Source organism: Tinamus guttatus, unplaced genomic scaffold (genome assembly GCF_059628265.1).
Source record: "Tinamus guttatus ecotype Peru unplaced genomic scaffold, ASM5962826v1 Tinamus_guttatus_pri_ptg000155l, whole genome shotgun sequence".
NCBI classification, from domain to species: Eukaryota; Metazoa; Chordata; class Aves; order Tinamiformes; family Tinamidae; genus Tinamus; species Tinamus guttatus.
The window spans coordinates 7,841,197-7,861,252 of record NW_028288689.1 but is presented as its reverse complement, the minus strand read 5'-3'; the positions used below and the strand labels follow the sequence as shown (position 1 = coordinate 7,861,252).

The window sequence follows — 20,056 nt, the reverse complement described above, 5'->3', positions numbered from 1 at the left end:
ACAGAAGAGTGAATTTTGTGCATCAGAAAACACTGTGTGTCTATGAAATCAGTAGTTTGACATGCTAAGCCTAAAGGCCTTTCCTAGGGCTTCTTGAGAGAGATTGTCTGCTTGATAGAATACCAGTGATCAGGGGTAAGAATTCACAGGCTGGGTGGAACCCACCTGCATGGCCTTGTAACACTGCACTGGAGAATTTCACCAAGGTTGTATTTCTGGGTTCCTGACATTGAGCCATCTTCAAGCTTGAAGTCTTGCTAGAAGTCTTCTTCATTGATGTCTATGGAGTAGGCTTTTGTTCTGAAGATTTCAGGATTGTGTTGCAAATAACACTTTGATTTCACTTCCTTTTTAATTTTTAAAGCAGCTCTTTTTCCTGTGGTTTTGCTTGTTGTGGTATTTTCTTGGTTGAGGTGTCCTGTGCATACAGCTGCATTAGGAGGTCACTGAGGTTTGGCCCTTAGACCCTACCATGTCTATAATGTTTTTTCTTCTATTTATGATTTCTGCTTGCAGCATTACAGAAAAAATGGAACAATATGAACTCTACAGATATGCTATCGTGAGGAGATATTTATTTCACTTCTATACAGAGTGATATCTAGTACCTTCTTTTACTTGCAGTTGCTGATAGTCTATATTAAGAGAAACTGCACTACTTACAACTGGGTCAGCAGTGCCCTATTTTATTAGGAATAGGGCATCCTGCATTCCCAGCAACAGTGGAATAATTTCTCAACTACCACAGAAGCCTCATTGCACAACAATGCTGTGGCCTATTCCTTGAATCAGATCTTCAGAGCCTCTGCCACTTTATTACTTGGGTTAACACTTTGGCTTCTAGATCAGCTATTCCTGTGAATGTTAGGTATTGGAAGTGGCACCTTCCTTGGGAATGAACCTTTTTTCTCAGAGAATAGGAAATTTCTTTTCTGATGCAGATGCATGCTTTCAACATGCCTCACACCAGGGAACATGTGTCCATATTGTAGCCCATTCTGGTCTTGGCCTAGGAGATACATAAGTTCAAAAAGAACCAGACTGAAAGATCCCACTATGACCCCTTCAATAGTCTGCTTATTTTACTAGATGTATTCTTCGGTCACATTTACAGAGTGGGCTTTGCCCTTTGAACCTACCAATGCTGGCTTGCAGCAAATGCTTAATTCCAAGCAAGACAAGTGCACATCCACCTGAAGACTGAATTCTTGCATGTAAGGAAAATGAAGCAGAGAGTGTCTCATCTATGCTGTTCTGCCCTGCATGAGACATAGCTTCAGACAGAGGGCTACAATAAATGATTCTCACTTCTGGCTTCAGGAGAAGAGTAGGTCACAGGATACAAAAATCCATAAACACTGACAAAAATGTGTGAAAACAGTCTCTTGTCTATAAAGCTCAAAGTGAGAATTTAGGGCATAGTTTGCACCTTGATCACTCACTGACCTGCCAGATGCTCTGCTGGTGCATTTTAGGCAGAGTTGTAGCAAAATAGCTGTAAAATACATCCATGGAATAACTGCCTCAAAAGTGTGCAGTGGAGGTTTTGGCATCATCAGTAATCCAAAATAGACAGAGACAACAGGGCTACTACTTCGTTATACTGCTGCTCTGCTGTTGTGATCTCTTAGAGGCCTGCAGACAGATGACCTGTCTCCTGATGGTCTGCCTTGCCCAGCACAGAAAACAGGCCTTCTCAAATGGCAGGAGGAAGGTCACAGCTGCAGACACAAATAACTTTAGCTAGATGTGATACCTTCAGGGTGGAGAAGGTTGGGTAACTTTTACCTAGAATCATATAATCATAGAATCCTTAAGGTTGGAAGAAACCTTTAGAGATCAACTAGTCCAAACCCCCTGCACACGTATGGTCAGCTAGAGCATGTGGCACAGGATTGCATCCTTGGGGAACAATCAGGGCTGGGTTCACCAGAAGTTTAGATCATCAGGGTCCTTGATTGCTAGGTCCATGTACTCATGACAACAGTAATGCAGTGATGGAGTGGCCAACAGGTATAAGGACAGTGGGGCCTCTGCCAAAACTCAATGGCTGCAAAGCACTGTGAGAAATGCTACTTCATGGATTGCTGCATTGAGGGAAAAAAAGAGTTTGAGGTGTGTAAGAGATGAAAATTGAGTCATGTGTGTCTATGGCTATGCTGTGAGGACCACCTTTCAGTTCTTAGGACTGAATGGTGTGCATAAGACACGTCTCTCAGTGAGGAGGAACAGAAGAGAATACAGTGCATCAGCCAGCAGTGTTTGTTTCCAAAATTGGTAGTATGACTTGTTGAAACCGGATATATTTCCGAGACATTCTTCAGATAATATGCTGGCTGTTTTCTGGAATCCCCTTAGTGTTGGGCCAAGTGAGTTCAGGTTGCGCAGGGAATAAAAACTCTCTCAGACGTCATGTGTTCCAACCCTTAAGCAAATCGCTGTGGCAAACCAACATTTCTAAGTATGGGAATCACCCTGGTAATCGTATAAAATATGCAGTATATTTATTTTATATATATAGATTGCAGCCTCTTCATAGGCCACACAAGTGTAGAAACGTTGTTAGAGCATGGCAAGTTAGAGAACCATTGTCAAAATCATGCTGGAACATCTACAAGGGAAGATAAATGCTTTGATGGGGAATCCCTTCTGAGCTCCTATTACTCTTTGAAGGCTGCCAAACTCTGAGAATAGGGCTCAACTTTGAAAGTGAGTTAACCCACAGAGGAGGTGTATTCCACGGTTACATCTCGTTCCAAGCATGAAAATCTGAATGCCAATATATGAAAGCTGCACCTGCCTAAGCCCTGCATCAAAGATCAGTGTCTGAACACAGCACGTGCCACCAAGAACGGTCACAGTACATGGTTGTGTGATACATATGGCACTGGGAAAAACAAAAAAAAAAAAAAAAAAAAAAAAAAAGGCGAAAGGAGATTACCTTGCCTATGCCTCACCTAGATAGCTTTTCTGGCTGAAGCAAAGCAAATATATCTACTGAATATGTCTGCATATGTTAGCATGATATTTGCTTCGCTGTCGGCGACGGATACATTGACCCTGACTTACCGCAGCTGATCCCGTGCAGGACGATTGATTCCTTCCCCGAGATGACTTTCTGTGACAGCACGGAGTGCCACACGCAGGGGACTTTCCGCGGGGCCCTGAGGCGGTGCGGGCGGGCTGCAGTGGCGGCGCGGGGACTCTGGGTGCCGCTGTTGCCCGATGCGAAGCGGCGGCCGGCTAGAGCTGGAGCCGCCGCAGCCTCCCGGATCAGAGCCGGAAGAGGAGAAAGGAGCACAGAGGAGCGGAGGAGGCAGAAGAGAGAAGCGGAGCAGAACAGAGAGGAGGCAGGCTGCTTCTCGCCACGCTCTTTGATCTGCAAGCCGTCTGTGGCTGATCTGCAGAGAAGGGAAGCGCTGAAGGACGTGAGATAAGAGGCATCGGAGGCGAGGAGCGGCGGGGATGGGAGCGGGGCAGGCAGGGCAGCGCCGGGCAGCAGCCGGGCACGTCGCGTTCTTGGCCCTGCTGTTGCCGCTGTGCTGCCGGGCGGCGCCGGAGCGGCTGCGCTATGCGATTCCCGAAGAAACGGGCAGCGGCTCCGTAGTGGGACCGCTGGCGCGGGACCTGGGACTGAGCGCGGCAGACCTGCCCGCACGGCAGCTGCGGCTGGTGTCAGCGTCTAGAAGGCAGCAGAAATACTTCTCGGTGAGCGCGGACACCGGGCACCTGTACGTGAACGAGCGTCTGGACCGGGAGGAGATGTGCGGTGACTCGGCATCTTGCTCAGTCAGTCTAGAGGCGATGGTGCAGAACCCGCTCAACGTTTTCCACGTTGACGTGGACATCCAGGACATCAATGACAACTCCCCGGTCTTCAGCGAGGCTGCTCTCGATGTGGATATCGGAGAATGGACTGTTCCTGGTGCGCGATTTCCGCTGGAGATGGCGCAAGATCCGGATGTGGGAAGCAACTCGCTGCTCAGCTACCAGCTCACCGAAAACCCGTCCTTCGGGCTGGAAGTGAAGGAGATCCCGGATGGAAGCAGGCAACCCGAACTAGTGTTAAAAGCAGCTTTGGATCGCGAGAAGCAGAGCTCGTTTCATATGGTGCTGACGGCGGTGGACAGCGGGTCTCCAGCGAGGTCAGGCACTGTCCAGATTCGCATCAACGTGACAGACACCAACGACAACGCGCCCGTGTTCAGCAAAAGCGTCTACGAGGCGCGAGTGCGGGAGAATGTGCCGACGGGCTCGCTGGTGCTGCAGGTGCGAGCCACGGACGCGGATGCGGGCTCCAACGGGCGAGTCTCGTACTCCTTCAGCAACGTCCCAGACGCTGTCCGCGCTGTCTTTAGCATAGACAGCGACAGCGGCGACATCCGCAATGTGGGGATTCTGGATTTCGAGGAGCGGAAGGAATACACCTTCGGAGTAGCGGCGCGGGACGGAGGCGGGCTGAGTAGTCACTGCAAGGTGCACGTACAGATAACGGACGAGAACGACAATGCACCCGAGATAACGACGTTGTCTGTGTCCAGCTCGATCCCCGAGGACTCCCCGCCGGGCACCGTGGTGGCCCTCGTGAACGTGCACGACGCGGACTCTGGCGACAACGGGAAGGTTTGGTGCGAGCTGGAGGGCGAGTCGCCGCTGTCGATCGTGGCGTCGTCGGGCAGCTCGTACAAGGTGGTGACGGCGAGCGCGCTGGACAGGGAACGCGCATCCGAGCACAACGTGACGGTGGTGGCCAGCGACCGGGGCAGCCCGCCGCTGTCGAGCCGCACGGCGCTGTCGCTGTCCGTGTCGGACGTGAACGACAACGCGCCGGTGTTCGAGGAAGCCGCCTACAGCGCCTACGTGTCGGAGAACAACTTGGCGGGCGCGGCGGTGCTGCGCGTGCGGGCGCGCGACGCGGACGCGGGCGCCAACGGGCGCGTGAGCTACTGGCTGGTGGGCGGCAGCGCGGGCGAGGCGGCGGCAGCGGCGGCGCCCTACGTGTCGGTGGAGGCGCGGAGCGGCGCGCTGTACGCGCAGCGCTCCTTCGACTACGAGCAGTGCCGCGAGTTCGCCGTGGAGGTGCGTGCGCAGGACGGCGGCTCGCCGGCGCGGAGCTCCACGGCGACCGTGCGCGTCTTCGTGCTGGACCTCAACGACAACGCGCCCCAGGTGCTGTGGCCGGCGTCGGCCGGCCCGGGCTCGTCGAGCGGCGTGGCGGGCCCTTTCGAGGTGGTGCCGCGCTCGGCCGAGGCCGGCTACCTGGTGTCCAAGGTGGTGGCGGTGGACGCGGACTCGGGGCGCAACGCGTGGCTGTCGTACGAGCTGGTGCAGGCGACGGAGCCGGCGCTGTTCCGCGTGGGGCTGCACAGCGGCGAGGTGCGCACGGCGCGGGCCGTGTCGGAGCGGGACGCGGCGAGGCAGCGCCTCGTGGTGGCGGTGAAGGACCACGGGCAGCCGGCGCTGTCGGCCACGGCCACGCTGCACGTGGTGCTGGCCGAGAGCTTGCAGGAGGCGCTGCCGGCGCTGAGCGAGCGGGCGGCGGGCGCCGAGTCGCCGTCGGACTTGCAGTTCTACCTGGTGCTGGCGCTCGCGCTGCTCTGCGCCTTGTTCGTGCTGAGCGTGGCGCTGGCCGTGGCGGCGCGGGTGCGCCGCGCCGGGCCGCCCGCCGTGCTGCGCTGCCTGCGCGCCGAGCGCTTCTCCGTGGCCGGCCCCGCCTTCCCGGCCGACTTCTGCGAGGGCACCTTGCCCTACTCCTACAACCTGTGCGTGGCGCCGGCACGCGCCGTGGCCGAGTGCGCGTTGCTGCCGGCGCCGCTGCCCAGCCGCGCCGTCGACGATCTTCTCGGCGGGGACCCGCCAGCGATGCTCACGGCCAGCAGCAGCCACACCCCGGCAGAGCCACCCTCGGACCCCGACGCCCTGCAGGTCTGTAAGACGAAACTATCCTCTTCTCTTCCCCTTCCTTATCTTCACACCAAATATGCCTTTTTGTCCTTGTTTTATCGGGGCAGCGCGATTCCACGGCAGTTTTTTCTGTTAGCATTTGTCTGCTGCAATGGAAAGTGCTGGTCGCTTTTCTCGTGCCTCGCTGCAGGAAATGAAAGACGGTGAGTCTCAGGTCGTCAGGAAAGGCACGAGTCGGCTTCCTTGGGAGGCCCTGAGCTTAGGATTAACTCTGCGTGAAGCAGTGAGCGTTCGGAAGGGTGAAGGTGTGGATCGTCCCTGAGGTCTTCTTTTTATGCGGGTGGGGAGTGGTGAAATGTGAGTTTTCTGGGTGAGGCGGGTGCTGTTGTTTCTAGATTTCACTCGTGTGTTGAGTGCACCGAGGCCGGGTGTGCTCGTCCCGCTGAGTGCGAGGGATCTGGGAAACGGGGAGGGCGGTAGGGGCCATGTGTGCGTGTGTCAGGTGCGGCTCTGTGGCGCTTGATGCTCAAGTCGATGTCGGTGATGCCCAGCTCCGGGGAAGGCTGCTCCTTGAGAAGTTGTTCTTGTCAAGATATTTATTGATTCGCAATTTATCAACTGTAGTTTTAATATCGCCATGCATCTCCTATGTTGTGTACTTTATATCTTGTTTTGTATTGTGTAGAATTGAGAAGTATTCTTTCATGGTCAACATTTGTTAACAAACTTTTAATCGGGCGTTTAATCGAGCGTTTTAATGCCCGTTTTCATCCTCCGAAGTTGCTTAAATAATGGTGAAAATGGCTTTAATCCATCACTTATTGTGGTTTCCTTAGTCTTTTTTTTTCTTTTTCGGGGTAGTGTGAGTGCATTGTCTCAACTTTCACTTGATTAATGGAAGCGTGCAGCATGAAGTGTGACAACTTATCTTTCTGTCTCATATGGAATGAGGTATGATACACTCGTGAAGGAGATATGAGGGATTGTTTCGAACTTTTTTTTATTACTTCCAGAGGTGGATATTGAATATGTAGCACATTTGAATTTGTGTTTTCATAGCGTTTCTTCACTAAAACATAACTTACGTTTCTGTAAGGCTGTCGATGAAGACATCAAAGGCTTAGATACCTATCCATATCTACAATGTAAGAGAAACAAAAACGAATTAAATTCAGCTACTTGGTAATATATTCTTTAAAATACTTCTTTTTTAACAATGGAATGAGGAGAAACAGGAACTTAGTTAAATCTGTTACCTAGGAATTTATGCTCGTGAAATTAGTCAGACGCGGATAACTCTTACACAATAATAATATGTTCAAACCCATGGCTCTAATAGTCTAAATAAATAACAACAATTAAGTATTGCTCCTTATGGATTCCTTTATTCATGAGTAAAGAGAAAATTATTAAAATGCTTTCTTGTGACGAACTGTCTCGCCAATGCGGCTACGTTGCTCGACATGGACAGGCAAAAATAGTAAAACGATGGAGGCGTTTTTTTAGCTTTGATAGTGAAACGAAATCCAGAGAAAGCTTCACAGAGCGTCTTTCCTGGAAGCTGCAGTTCCACACGGAGGCTGCGGGCGCCGCTGCTCACCAAGGAGGAGAGCAGGGAGCGGAGCGCTGCAGCAGCCCCGCCCGCCGCGGCCCGTGTCGCTCGGGCGCCGCAGCCCCGGGCTCGCTACGGGCTGGGCGGCTGGTCGGGCTCGGAGCGCCCGGGCGGTGCGGAGCCGCGTTGCAGCGAGGCGGCGAGAGCGGCGGAGCGAGAGCGGCAGAGGAGTCCGCGGGATTGCTGCAGCGGCGGAGCCGTGACGGACATGCGAGCGGACACAGCGAGGCGCTGGGGCCACCCCTTGCGAGGCCGAATCGGCGGGCGAGCGCTGCTGTGGTGCGTCTTGGTGGCAGCGTGGGAGGTGTCGTGGGGACAGCTGCGCTACTCGGTGCCCGAAGAGATGCAGAAGGGCTCCTTCGTGGGCGACGTGGCCAAGGACCTGGGGCTGGAGCTCTCGGCTCTCCGCGACAGCGGCGCCCGCGTCGTTTCCGAAGGTAGGAGGCAATACTTTTCTCTGCATGACAGGACCGGCCATTTAGTGACGACAGAACGCATAGACAGGGAACAAGTCTGCGGGCGGCTGCAGACATGCCTGATAAACCTAGAAATTTTGGTAGAATTCTCTATGAAGGTTTTCAAAGTGGATGTAGAAATCACCGACCTGAATGACAACGCTCCCAAGTTCCAACAAGATAAACTGCAGTTTCGAATCAGTGAAACAGCAGCTGTGGGAACGCGGTATTTGCTGGAAGAAGCACAAGACGCGGACGTGGGATCGAATACACTGCAGCGCTATGAGCTGAGCGGAGATGAACACTTCGCTCTAGATGTGCAAACGCGACCAGATGGATCGAAATACGCAGAACTGTTGCTGGCAAAAGCCTTGGACCGTGAGGAAGTCGCCTTTCACGATCTCGTGCTGACCGCGGTGGACGGCGGGGATCCAGCGCGGACGGGCACGGCGCGGATCCACGTGGTCGTCCTGGACGCCAACGACAACGCGCCGGTGTTCAGCCAGGCGGTGTACACGGTGCGTGTGCGGGAAGACGTGCCCGAGGGATCGCGGCTGCTCACCGTGAACGCCACCGATGCGGACGAGGGCACCAACGCAGAGCTGACTTACTCCTTGCTCATGACGCCTGGTGGAGTGTCGAACCTCTTTCAGGTCAACGCCTTCAACGGAGACGTCACGACGGCGGGTAGACTGGACTACGAAGAATCGCCTCTGTATGAGCTGGAGGTCCAGGCGAAGGACGGTGGGGACCTTTCGGCCAGGTCGAAAATCCTTTTGAGCTTGATTGACGTGAATGACAATGCGCCTCTAATCACCGTGACGTCTGTCGTGAATTCTATTTCCGAGGACAGCCCCCCGGGGACTGTTATCGCTTTATTAAAAGTTAAAGACGAAGATTCAGGAGCGAGTGGGCAGGTGAGACTGTCCCTTGCCGACACGCTCCCCTTCCGCCTGGAGAAGTCTTTTGAGGACTACTACAGCGTGGTGACATCGAGGGAGCTGGACCGCGAGGCGGTGGCGGAGTACAACGTGACGGTGCGCGCGACGGACGGCGGGTCGCCCGCGCTGTGGAGCAGCGCGGTGCTGCCGCTGCGCGTGCTGGACGTGAACGACAACGCGCCGGTGTTCGCGGAGGCGCGCTACAGCGCGTGGCTGCCCGAGAACAACGCCAAGGGCGCGCTGGTGCTGACGGTGCGCGCGTGGGACGCGGACTGGGGCGAGAACGCGCGCGTGCGGTACCGGCTGTGGGAGGGGCAGGTGCGCGGGGCGCCGCTCTCGTCGTACGTGTCGGTGCACGCGGAGACGGGCGCGCTGTACGCGCTGCGTTCGTTCGACTACGAGGAGGTGCGCGAGGTGGAGCTGTGGGTGCGCGCGGAGGACGGCGGCGCGCCGGCGCTGAGCAGCAACGTGTCGGTGCGGCTCTTGATCGTGGACGAGAACGACAACGCGCCGCAGGTGCTGTACCCGCCGGCGGCGTCGCCGGGCGCGGGCTGGACGGGCGTGGAGCTGGCGCCGCGCTCGGCGGAGCCCGGGGCGCTGGTGGCCAAGGTGGTGGCGGTGGACGCGGACTCGGGGCAGAACGCGTGGCTGTCGTACGAGCTGGCCAAGGCGACGGAGCCGGGGCTGTTCCGCGTGGGGCTGCACAGCGGCGAGGTGCGCACGGCGCGCTTCCCGCTGGCGCGCGACGCGCTGCGCCACAGCCTCGTGGTGCTGGTGAAGGACCACGGGCAGCCGGCGCTGTCGGCCACGGCCACGCTGACGCTGGTGCTGGCCGAGAGCGTGGCCGAGCTGTTGTGGGAGGCGGGCGGCGCGGCGGGGCCGGGCGACGACGACGACGACGACGAGGCGGGCGGCAGCGTGACGCGCTGGCTCGTGGTGGCCGTGGCGGCCGTGGGCTGCCTCTTGGTGGCCTTCCTGCTGGCGCTGCTGGCGCTGCGCCTACGCCAGTGGCGCCGCTCCCGCCTGCTGACCGCGGGCAGCGGGACCTTGCGCGCCGTGCCGGCCTCGCACTTCGTGGGCATCGACGGCGTGCGCGCCTTCCTGCACTCCTACGCGCACGACGTCTCGCTCACCGCCGACTCGCGCAAGAGCCAGCTCGGCTGTCCGGGCGGCAGCTGCTGCAACACCCTCCCGGCCGCGCCGCCGCCCGACAAAGGCGCGCCGCTGCTGCTGCCCGAAGAGCCCTCGAGCGCCCGCGGCGACGGCGACAGCGGAGACGCCCTCCTGGTGAGTCCCGCCCGAGAGACTTTCCCATTCCTCCTTTGCTCCGCCTCCCCCCATTCCTTAAGTCCTTCTTGAGGGTTTCTGCTTCCTCTGATTTTCTCCTTCTCGCTTTCTCTGCCGCGTTGCCGCGCAGTAACAAGCGGAGCTAGAGCTGTGGCCGAGGGTATGGCCGCGATTGCTTCCAAGGTCTCTCTTGCCCATCAAATTTCCCTTCGAAGACCGTGCGGCAGTCTCACAAATGTAAATGTGCTTTTAGCGGTGTTTTCTCTGTGAGCGGCTCGTTAAATGTATTGCCTGTTAAAGAGTGTCAATCGCTCACTGATGTTATCACCCTGCACTTAAAGCACGCTCTTTTGTTTGGACTCTAACTGTTTAAAACGGATGTAATCAGCACTGAGATAGTGCAGCTGCAGGCATTTAGGCAGCCTGTGAGGATATAATTCCTGTGGGCAGATGATTCTCTTGCGTGTCTTGATCCGCCTGAAGTGGAGTGTGAGCATTTATTGGTGAGGAAGACCTTTGTGAGAGAAATGATGTTGGTCTAAAAATATCACCAAGCCCTCTTATGAATGTAATATATGTGTTCCGATTTCCTATCTTGTAGCTTTTTTAGGGCAGGTCTCAAATGTGGCTGATGCCCTCCTGGTGAGTCCTGCCGTCCACACTATTACGCTCCTTTCACCCTTCTGTTTCTTGATGTTGTCGTGGGCTTTCCTATCTTTACCTATGTTTCTTGCCAATTATAGGCACAGTTTCTTACTCAGGTGCAGCAGATTTTTTACAATTCTTTTTTTCTCACTTTCATTTGGTTTGAGTGTTGCGGTTCTTGTAGAATGCAGGAAATGAGAGTGTAGTTCGAGTTTACGGTTTTTTTTTTCTATTGGAATTGCTCTCAACAATTACTATGTTAGGGGAAGCGTTGTATATTTGGTATATCACATATCTCTCGTCAAGCAGGATCTTAAAGAGTGTCTGGGTTCAATATGTTTTTTTTCTGGTGGAATTACTCTCAGCAAACCCTTTATTAGGGGAAAGTTTTTTTGTTTGTTTGTTTGTTTTTTTCTGGAAATATCACATATCTCTCGTTAAGCAGGATCTTAAAGAGTGTCTTTAAGCAGGTGGTCTGGTGACCCTTTCTCTACTGCAATGTTGCAAGTGTTCAGCCTTACTTCACACACATGTTTTAGATGTGTATGGCCTGTCATAGCGGTATGGTGGGCATGACAATGAACCTCACTCGTGTGTACGTGTGCATGCTAGTGTATGATGGAGGGAAATGTTGTGTGTTGCAGCTGTTTTAATGCTTTTTACTTGACATTTACGAGGGTCGTGAGGTTCACGTGTGCATAGTTTTGTGTTGCCTACTCCTTCAGTTGCACCTTTCAGACCAATTACTCCCATGGTCCCTATTTCTCAAAAAAAAAAAAAAAAAAAAAAAAAAGTGCTTTAGGTGCTACCGATGCTGTGGGACTCTGAAAAGTGTACATGCTTTCTTTTTTAGAATGAATTTTCTTCATATTTTTAGTGGCCTATTCCTTGGGCTGTGTCTCTGAAGATTCTGTGTCACATTATTACTCCGGTTACCACCCTTTGTGGGTGATTCAACTATTCAGCTGAATGCTAGATACTCGGTACATTTACAATGCTGTTCGAAAAACAAATGTTCCAGGACATTTGTTTAAATGGATGGACTGTCTGTAAAAAGAGCCATGGACAAAGCAGCATCTTGTTTTAGTCGTATATAATTTGTATAGATTTTTCTCTCCATTTTCTTTTCTCATTGAAAGGAGTTCTTTTTTCATGGCATTTTCCTTCCATGATGGACTTTTCTTCTTCACTCTTTGTGGGGACATCTTGTAAATATGGTTCTGTTAAGTAGTAGAGTGTCACAGAGGATTGGTCCTTATGAACCTACTGCATGGTAGGTTTAACATTATTAATATTAGTAGTAGTAGTAGTACTAACTATTTCTGCCTGTTATGATTCTTTAACTTTTGGATATTTCTAAAATTAGTCACATTTGTCATGACTGGTATTTAGGCCCCATGTGCCAGACCGTAGCTTTTCCCTTAAAAAGGTATGCCAGGAGGAGCTATTTTCATACATACTTTTTAATGTTTAAAGCTATAAATGGAATGACTTTATTATATGTATGTTTGCAAAACACGCTTCTGAATTAAATGCTCTTGCTTGTGATATAAGCAAGGGCAAAAACTCAGACTGTTATATGGCATGTGCAGGCAGTGCAAGGAGAGGCTACATAAGGACTTGAAAGAAGGTAGGTGGGTCAGCTGTTGACTAAACAACACTTCATTCTTTCTGACAAGGCTCTGTCAGGAATAACAAGATCCTCTTATTCACTTCCTTAAGGGCAGTGACAGGCCTGAGTCCTCGGTCTTTATTCAATAATTGTATAATATTTTATAACCATTTGTAGAGATGCTACATGCCTAGGATGCTTCTGAATGAAACTCTCTTAGTTTTGGCATAGGTAAGGCCAAAAGTCACATCACTATGTGGCCATGAATGCATGTCCAGACAGTTCAAGGAGGTTAAGAGGCTGCATAAGGAATTGGAAGAAGAATGTAGACGGGTCAGCCGTTGTCATCTGAGGTGGGTGTCTTCAAGCAATAACTGTGTAACTTGATATAATTGTCTGTGCAAGTGCTACATGCCTCCAATGCCTAGCAACTTCTGTGGGAAATCTCAGTTTCCCACCTGGGTGGCCTAGTAACACTGCAATGGAGAGTTTCACTGTGGTTGTATTTCTGGGTTCCTGAACTTGAGCTATCTTCAAGCTTGAAATCTTGCAGGAAGTCTTCTTAGTAGATGTTTATGCAGTGGTCTTTTGCTGTCAAACTGTCAGAGTTGTGTTGCAATATCTCTCACAACACCTCTAAGTAATGTGAAGACTCTAGGACTTCCATATAAGGCCGGGGTTCAGTGAATAAGATTTATTCCTTTTTTTCCCTACATAACAACCTCCTCTTTTTTTCCTGTGTTTTTTTCTTCCTGTGGTGCTCTCTTCATTAAGGTGTCCTGTACATACAGATGCATTAAGAGGTCACAGGGATTATCCTACTCTACTGTAGGTCAGCAGTGCCCTATTATTTTAGGAATAAGGCACCACGTATTCCCAGCAAGAGTGGAAAAAGATGTAAGAAAGGCTGCCTTTTTGTGATGAGTTACTTCTGAATAACCTCTCAATAACCACAGAAGCCTGCTTGAACAACATTGTGGCCTATTCCTCGAGTCAGGTCTTCAGAGCCTATGCCAAGTTATTATTTGATTTACCATCTTTTGCTTGTAATTCAGCTATTCCTGTGAATGTTAGGTACTGAAAGTGGATGTGCACTTTGCCTTGGGAGTGAATATGTGTCCATATTGTAGCCCATTCTGGTCTTGGCCTAGGAGATATATAAGTTCAAAACCAGCCATTATTGGGTCTTATTGCTGGTTCATCAATTGACACTGCTTGTGGCAGCATTTGTAGGCAGGTTGAAGAATTCTGTCCATGTAGACATAGGTTAGGTAGAAAAGATGCCTGAAATACAGTTTTGAGTGGGTGGGTGAGTGTAAAATTTGGTCTTGGTCATATGATGTCATATGATATCTTAGATGTCTTTATAATACATCCCCTGGGAGTGAATAAAATGAAAGATCATGCTATGACTCCTTCAAGACTTTGCTTTACAGAGTGGGCTTTTCTCTTTGAACCTACCTGTGGTGTCTTGCAGCAAATGCTTAATTCCAAGCAAGACAAGTGCACATCCACCCGAAGACTGAATTCTTGCATGTGAGGAAGAGAATGTCACATATAGGCTGTTCTACCCTGAATGAGATTGTTGCTTCAGGCAGAGGCCTACAATAAAACATTCACACTTCTGGCTTCAGGAGTTTTCCTTCCTTCTGCTGAGATTGTGCCAGGAATAACAAGATTCTCCTTTCATGTTCTTGAGGATGGTGACAGGCCTCTGAGGCCTGGGTTTTCAAACAATAACTGTGCAATGTTTTATAACCCTCTATACAAAAGCTACAGGCCTAGAATTCCTAGCAGTTCCTCTAGGATGTCTCACTTTTCCACCTGTGTGGCCTGCGATGGAGAGTTTCACCATAGTTGTATTTTGGGGTTCCTGACCTTGAGCCATCTTCCAGCTTGAAGTCTTACTCAAAGATTTCCCAGTTGATCTTTATGGACTGTCCTTTTGCTCTGAAGTTCTCAGGGCAGTGTTGCAATTAACACTTTAATTTTCCAGACAAGCTCACAACCACCTGAAGTCAGAGTTTTATGATAAAGGAAACTGAAGCCGAGGAGCTAAACTGATATCTCTCACAATATCTCTAAGTGAATAGAAGGTGGGCATAAATGTTGGTCTTAGGAAACTAAAACACTTATAGCTGCAGCTTCATTTCATCTTATTTTTTGTTATATCTGGCTGGGGAAATGTCGCAATGTTCTATGCTGGCTGTGGGTGTGAGGAGATGTTACTTACTAAATGTCTTTATAATGCACCTCCTACTAGGGAAATAAACTGCGGTTATTTCTTCATTTCAGTATCCTTCAAATTTTAGTGTTGTTGTCATGATCTAAAGCATCTCAAAGTATCTGACATTGCTTTAAAATCAATATGTCCTGTACATATATGAGTGGAGGAACAGTTCGATAGATCCCTGTGTTTCAGCCAAGAACCATAAGACACATATTTGCTTAATATTTTTTGAAGACAACTCTTCTCAACTCAACTGAGGCCTAAGTGTGACCTAAATGCATACATTTCCCAGTTGCAAGGAAAGGGTTGTCAGGCAATGCATTGAGGGTGAGAGAGTGGGTAAAAGAGTGCAGGATAGGTTGCTCAGTTTGCATTTGGCTAGGCAATATTTTGATAACATGCCTTCTGCCCTTGTCCAGGGCATTTATGCTAAGACTCTGTTATCGCAATCCTTAAAGGGGTGACAATCCTCTGATGAATCCTCGGTAAATATAGGTGCTGATTTACTAGTATGTCTCATAATTCCTCCATTAGCTCTTTTTTTTTTTTTTTTTTTTTTGGTCACTTGCTTGGCCTTTTTACACCATGATGGAGAGTACCATCAGAGCTGCATGTGGGTTTCCTAGGCCTGAGCCACCTTCATGCTTAGTTTGCTAGATGTCTTCCCAGGTCACATGTACAGAGTGGGCTTTTGATCCCCCTGGGGGTTTTGGGGGGTTTTTCGTTTGTTTGTTTGTTTTTCGACAAAATGCATAATTACAAGCATGACAAGCTTGTATCCACCCAAAGAATGACAGAGGCCTACACTGAGACATTCACACTTCTGGCTTTAGGAGGCGAGCAGACAACAGGATTCCGAAATCCATGAACACAAGTGAAAGATTTGAAAACAAACTCCTGTCTATAGAGACAAAAGAAAGAATTTAGGGCCTAGCTTGTAACTTGAGGGATCACTGCCCTTCCTGATCCTCTGCAGGTACATTCTAGGCAGAGCTGTGGCAGAACAGCTGTCAAATACATCCACTGAATGATTGCCTTGAAGGTGTCAGTTAGAGGTTCTGCCATGGTCAATCATCCAGAAAGGCAGAGCGAACCGGGCTCCTGCTTTTTAGATATGGTAGAGATTTCTCTTTACTCTCACATGCAAGTCACCTCTCATGCACCTCTCTCAAGATGGCCACACACTAACCCGGTATGGTCTGGTCCAGAATGTTTCTGCCAAACACCAGCTCCTTCTGGGCTGTTCTAATCTCTTAAAGGCCTCAAACACATGTTCTGCCTCCTGGTGTGCCAGCTTGTGTTGCCCAGGAGTATTAATTAAGCCAGCCAGAGCTTTTCATGGACAGAATAGGAGTGAGTTTCAGGATGGAGATTGTTTTCTCCTTTTCTCAATCTAGCTGGCACTGATACACCAAAAGAGAAAGTTTAACAGGGAGGTGAGTTCCCTTAGTATCATCAGTACCTCTGGGTTCCATATTTCTCAATTAATATGATATTTTAAAAAATCTAGAAAAACACAGAACAGGGCAAACTTCATTATGCACTGGTATGCAGAGCATGGTGTGTACTTAAAAAAAAAAAAAAAAAAAAAAGAGGTGACACAGGGATTGCAGGGAATATGAGGCTACTTGATGGGTAAAAAACATGTGGTTTGCCACCTGGTAAACAGAACAGAGGTGTCCACTGTCCTTGAGTACTAGGCTCACTTGCTCATGGCCTCAATAATGTAGTGATGGGGTGATTAACAAGTACAGTGGGACCGTGTACTTAAACTCAATGTTTGCAAAGCAGGGTGAAAATGCCATTTGGGGGTCACTGAACTGAGAAGAGAGGGAGAGAGGGCTGCCTCTGAGCCCTCACTTATGACTGAGTGCTGTGCAAAAGGCATTCCCAAGCCAGGAGTAACAGAAGAGTGAATTTTGTGCATCCTTTTGTGCATGTATGTCTATGAAATTGATAGTATGAGATGTTGAACCTAAAGGCCTTTCCTAGGGCTTATTGAGAGATACTGTCTGCTTGATAGAATGACAGTGATGAGGGATAAGAATTCGCAGGCTGGATGGAACCCAGGGATTGTCTCTTCCATCAATAAGATGGGGCTCTATCCTGCTTTGTCAAATGTGAGGAATCATCCTTCTGTGCCTACATAATATTTAGGGGTCATCCCTGTGCTCGTGTCTAGAAATCTTTCTGTCTTTCAAATGGAGATGCAGTACCATTTGCTTATAGCTTACAGCCTAATCGAGTCAAATTGCATAGGACATAGTTGAAGTTTTACATCACTTTCCAAACAGAATGCTCTTAGGCCAAGGTGCAAAAGCAGCACCTGTCTATGCCCTGAATGAAATAGAAGTGTCTGAACCACAATATCGTGGCCTTTTCCTTGAGTCAGGTCTTCAGAGTCTATGCCATGTTGGTATTTGGTTTAGCATCCTTTGCTTGTAATTCAGCTATTCCTGTGAATGTTAGGTATTGGAAGTGGATGTGCACTTTGCCTTGGGAGTGAACCTTTGCTCCCAGAGAGTAGGCAGATTTGCTTTCTGTTGCAGACACATGCTTCCAATGTGGCGCACCCCAGGAAACACGTGTCCATATTGCAGCCCATTCTGGTCTTGGCATAGGAGATACCTAAGTTCAAAATCAGCCACTATGGGGTCTTATTGCTGGTTCATCAATTGACACAGCTTTTGGCAGCATTTCTAGGCAGGTTGCAGAATTCTGTCCATGTAGACATAGGTTAGGTGGAAGGGATGCCTGAAATATTGTTTTGAGTGGGTGGGTGAGTGTAAAATTTGGTCTTGGTCATATTCTATGTACAGCTGTGATTTCATCCAGCCCTATTTTTTGTTATATATGGCTGAGAAAATGTGGAAATGTTCTATGCTGGGTGTGTTGTGAGGAGATGTTGCTTACTAGATGTCTTTATAATACATCCCCTGGGAGTGAATAAACTGAAAGATCATGCTATGACTCCTTCAAGACTTTGCTTTACAGTGTGGCTTTTCTCTTTGAACCTACCTGTGCTGTCTTGCAGCAAATGCTTGATTCCAAGCAAGACAAGTGCACATCCACCTGAAGATTGAATTCTTGCATGTGAAGAAGACGAAGCAGAGAATGTCACATATAGGCTGTTCTACCCTGAATGAGATTGTTGCTTCAGCCAGAGGCCTACAATAAAACATTCACACTTCTGGCTTCAGGAGAGGAATAGACCCCCCCAGATACTCCCTGTACAGGGTACAAAATTCCATAAACATTGACAAAATGTGTGAAAACAGCCTCTTGTCTATAAAGCTAGGGGAGAATTTAGGGGACAGTTCGCACCTTGAACACTCGCTGACCTGCCAGATGCTCTGCAGGTACATTTTTGCGGAGTTGTAGCAAAATAGCTGTAAAATACATCCATGGAATAACTGCCTCAAAGGTGTCCAGTGGAGGTTTTGGCATCATCAGTAATCCAAAATTCACAGAGAGAACAGGGCTACTACTTTGTTATACTGCTGCTCTGCTGTTGTGATCTCTTAGAGGCCTGCAGACAGATGGCCTGCCTCTTGATGGTCCACCTTGCCCAGCACAGAAAACAGGCCTTCCCAAATGGCAGATGGAAGGTCACAACTGCATGCACAAATAATTTCAGCTGGATATGATACCCTCAGGCTGCATAAGGCTGAGTAATTTTCGCTTGGAAGATCCCCAAGGCATTCTGCTCTCAAGTTGTTTACAGTAGACCTCAGACTTCAGAGTTTCAACCAAGTCAACCTGATGTTTTATGGACCGAATTCATGCCAGTGTCAGGACTGCCCAGGGCTAACAGTCTACATAGTTTTGTACTTTTTTCTGACAAAGCTGGTACTGATACAGAAAAGGAGTGAATTTAACAGTCCTTTGGGTTATGTTAGTATGGTATCATGAGCAGTACCTCTAGGTTCCTTCTTTCACAATCAATATGATTTCCTCCCTCTTTTTTGTCTAGAAAAGCACGTCACAGAACAAAATTCACTATGCAGTCTATCGGGTGTACTAAATTCACTATGTATAATATGGGGTGTACTAATAAAAAGGAAGGTGATAGAGGGATTGAAGGGAATATGAGGGTTCTTAATGGATAAAAGCTGTGTGTTTTGCCCCCTGACACACAGAACAGCTTTTGTGGAGGTCTCTGAGGATACAAAGAATGAGTCTTAATACATCCTTGGGAAAACAGTCAGGGCTGGGATCACCAGAAATTTATATGGGGTGTACTAATAAAAAGGAAGGTGATAGAGGGATTGAAGGGAATATGAGGGTTCTTAATGGATAAAAGCTGTGTGTTTTGCCCCCTGACACACAGAACAGCTTTTGTGGAGGTCTCTGAGGATACAAAGAATGAGTCTTAATACATCCTTGGGAAAACAGTCAGGGCTGGGATCACCAGAAATTTAGACCACCAGTGTCCTTGATTGCTAGGTCCATGTGCGCATGACAACAGTAATGGGGTGGCCAACGGGTACAAGAACAGTGCGGCCTTCACCCGAAACTCAATGGCTGCAAAGCTTTGTGAGAAATTCCATTTGGGAGATTGGTTCATTGAGGAGAACAAAGAGTTTGAGGTGTGTAAGGGATGAAAATTGAGTCATGTGTGTCTATGACTATGCTGTGCAGGCAACCTTTGAATCCTTAGGATGAATGGTCATGTTTCTCAGTGAGGAGGAACAGAAGAGTGAATTGTGTGCATCAGAAAGCAGTATTTGTTTACAAAATTGGTAGTATGACTTGTTGAAACCAGGCTTTCTGAGGCATTCTTCAGATAAGATGTTGGCTGTCTGTTAGAATCCCCTCAGTATTGGGACAAGTGAGTTCAGGTTGTGCATGAAGTAGGAACTCTTTCTCAGGGCTCATGTGTTCCAGCTCTTAGGTAAATGTCTGTGGCAAGCCAAATCTCTGTGGCAAGTATGGGAATCACCCTCATGATCATACAAAATGTGTTTTGCTATCTCTTAAAAGGAGATGCTGTATCTCTGTTTTTTTATATAGAGATTGCAGCCTCTTCATGGCCCCCCAAGTATAATTGAAGAGCTAGAAACCTTGGTAGAGCATGGGAGGTAGAGAATCATGCTGGGACATCTACTAGGGAAGATAAATGCTTTGATGGGGAATTTTGTGCTTTTATCACTCCCTGAAAGCTGACAGACTATTAGAATAGGGCTCGACCTTGAAAGTGAGTTAAATTACAGAGGAAATCCAGGGTTCCAGGGTTACATCACTTTCCAAACAAGAAAATCTGAAGGCCAAGACATGAAAGCTGCACCTGCCTAAGCCCTGCATCAAATACCAGTGTCTGAACACTGCAAATGCCACCTAGAACGGTCACTGTTCATGGTTGTGTGATAC

At 49.3% G+C, this 20,056-nt stretch overlaps 2 pseudogenes; both read left to right on the top strand.

The window, feature by feature from the left end:
* The first annotated feature begins 3,465 nt into the window (after positions 1–3,465).
* LOC148595060 (protocadherin gamma-B5 pseudogene) lies at positions 3,466–6,226 on the top strand (annotated as a pseudogene).
* A 1,498-nt stretch (positions 6,227–7,724) lies between these two features.
* On the top strand, positions 7,725–17,762 carry LOC104576148 (protocadherin gamma-A3 pseudogene; annotated as a pseudogene).
* The last annotated feature ends 2,294 nt before the right edge of the window (positions 17,763–20,056 follow it).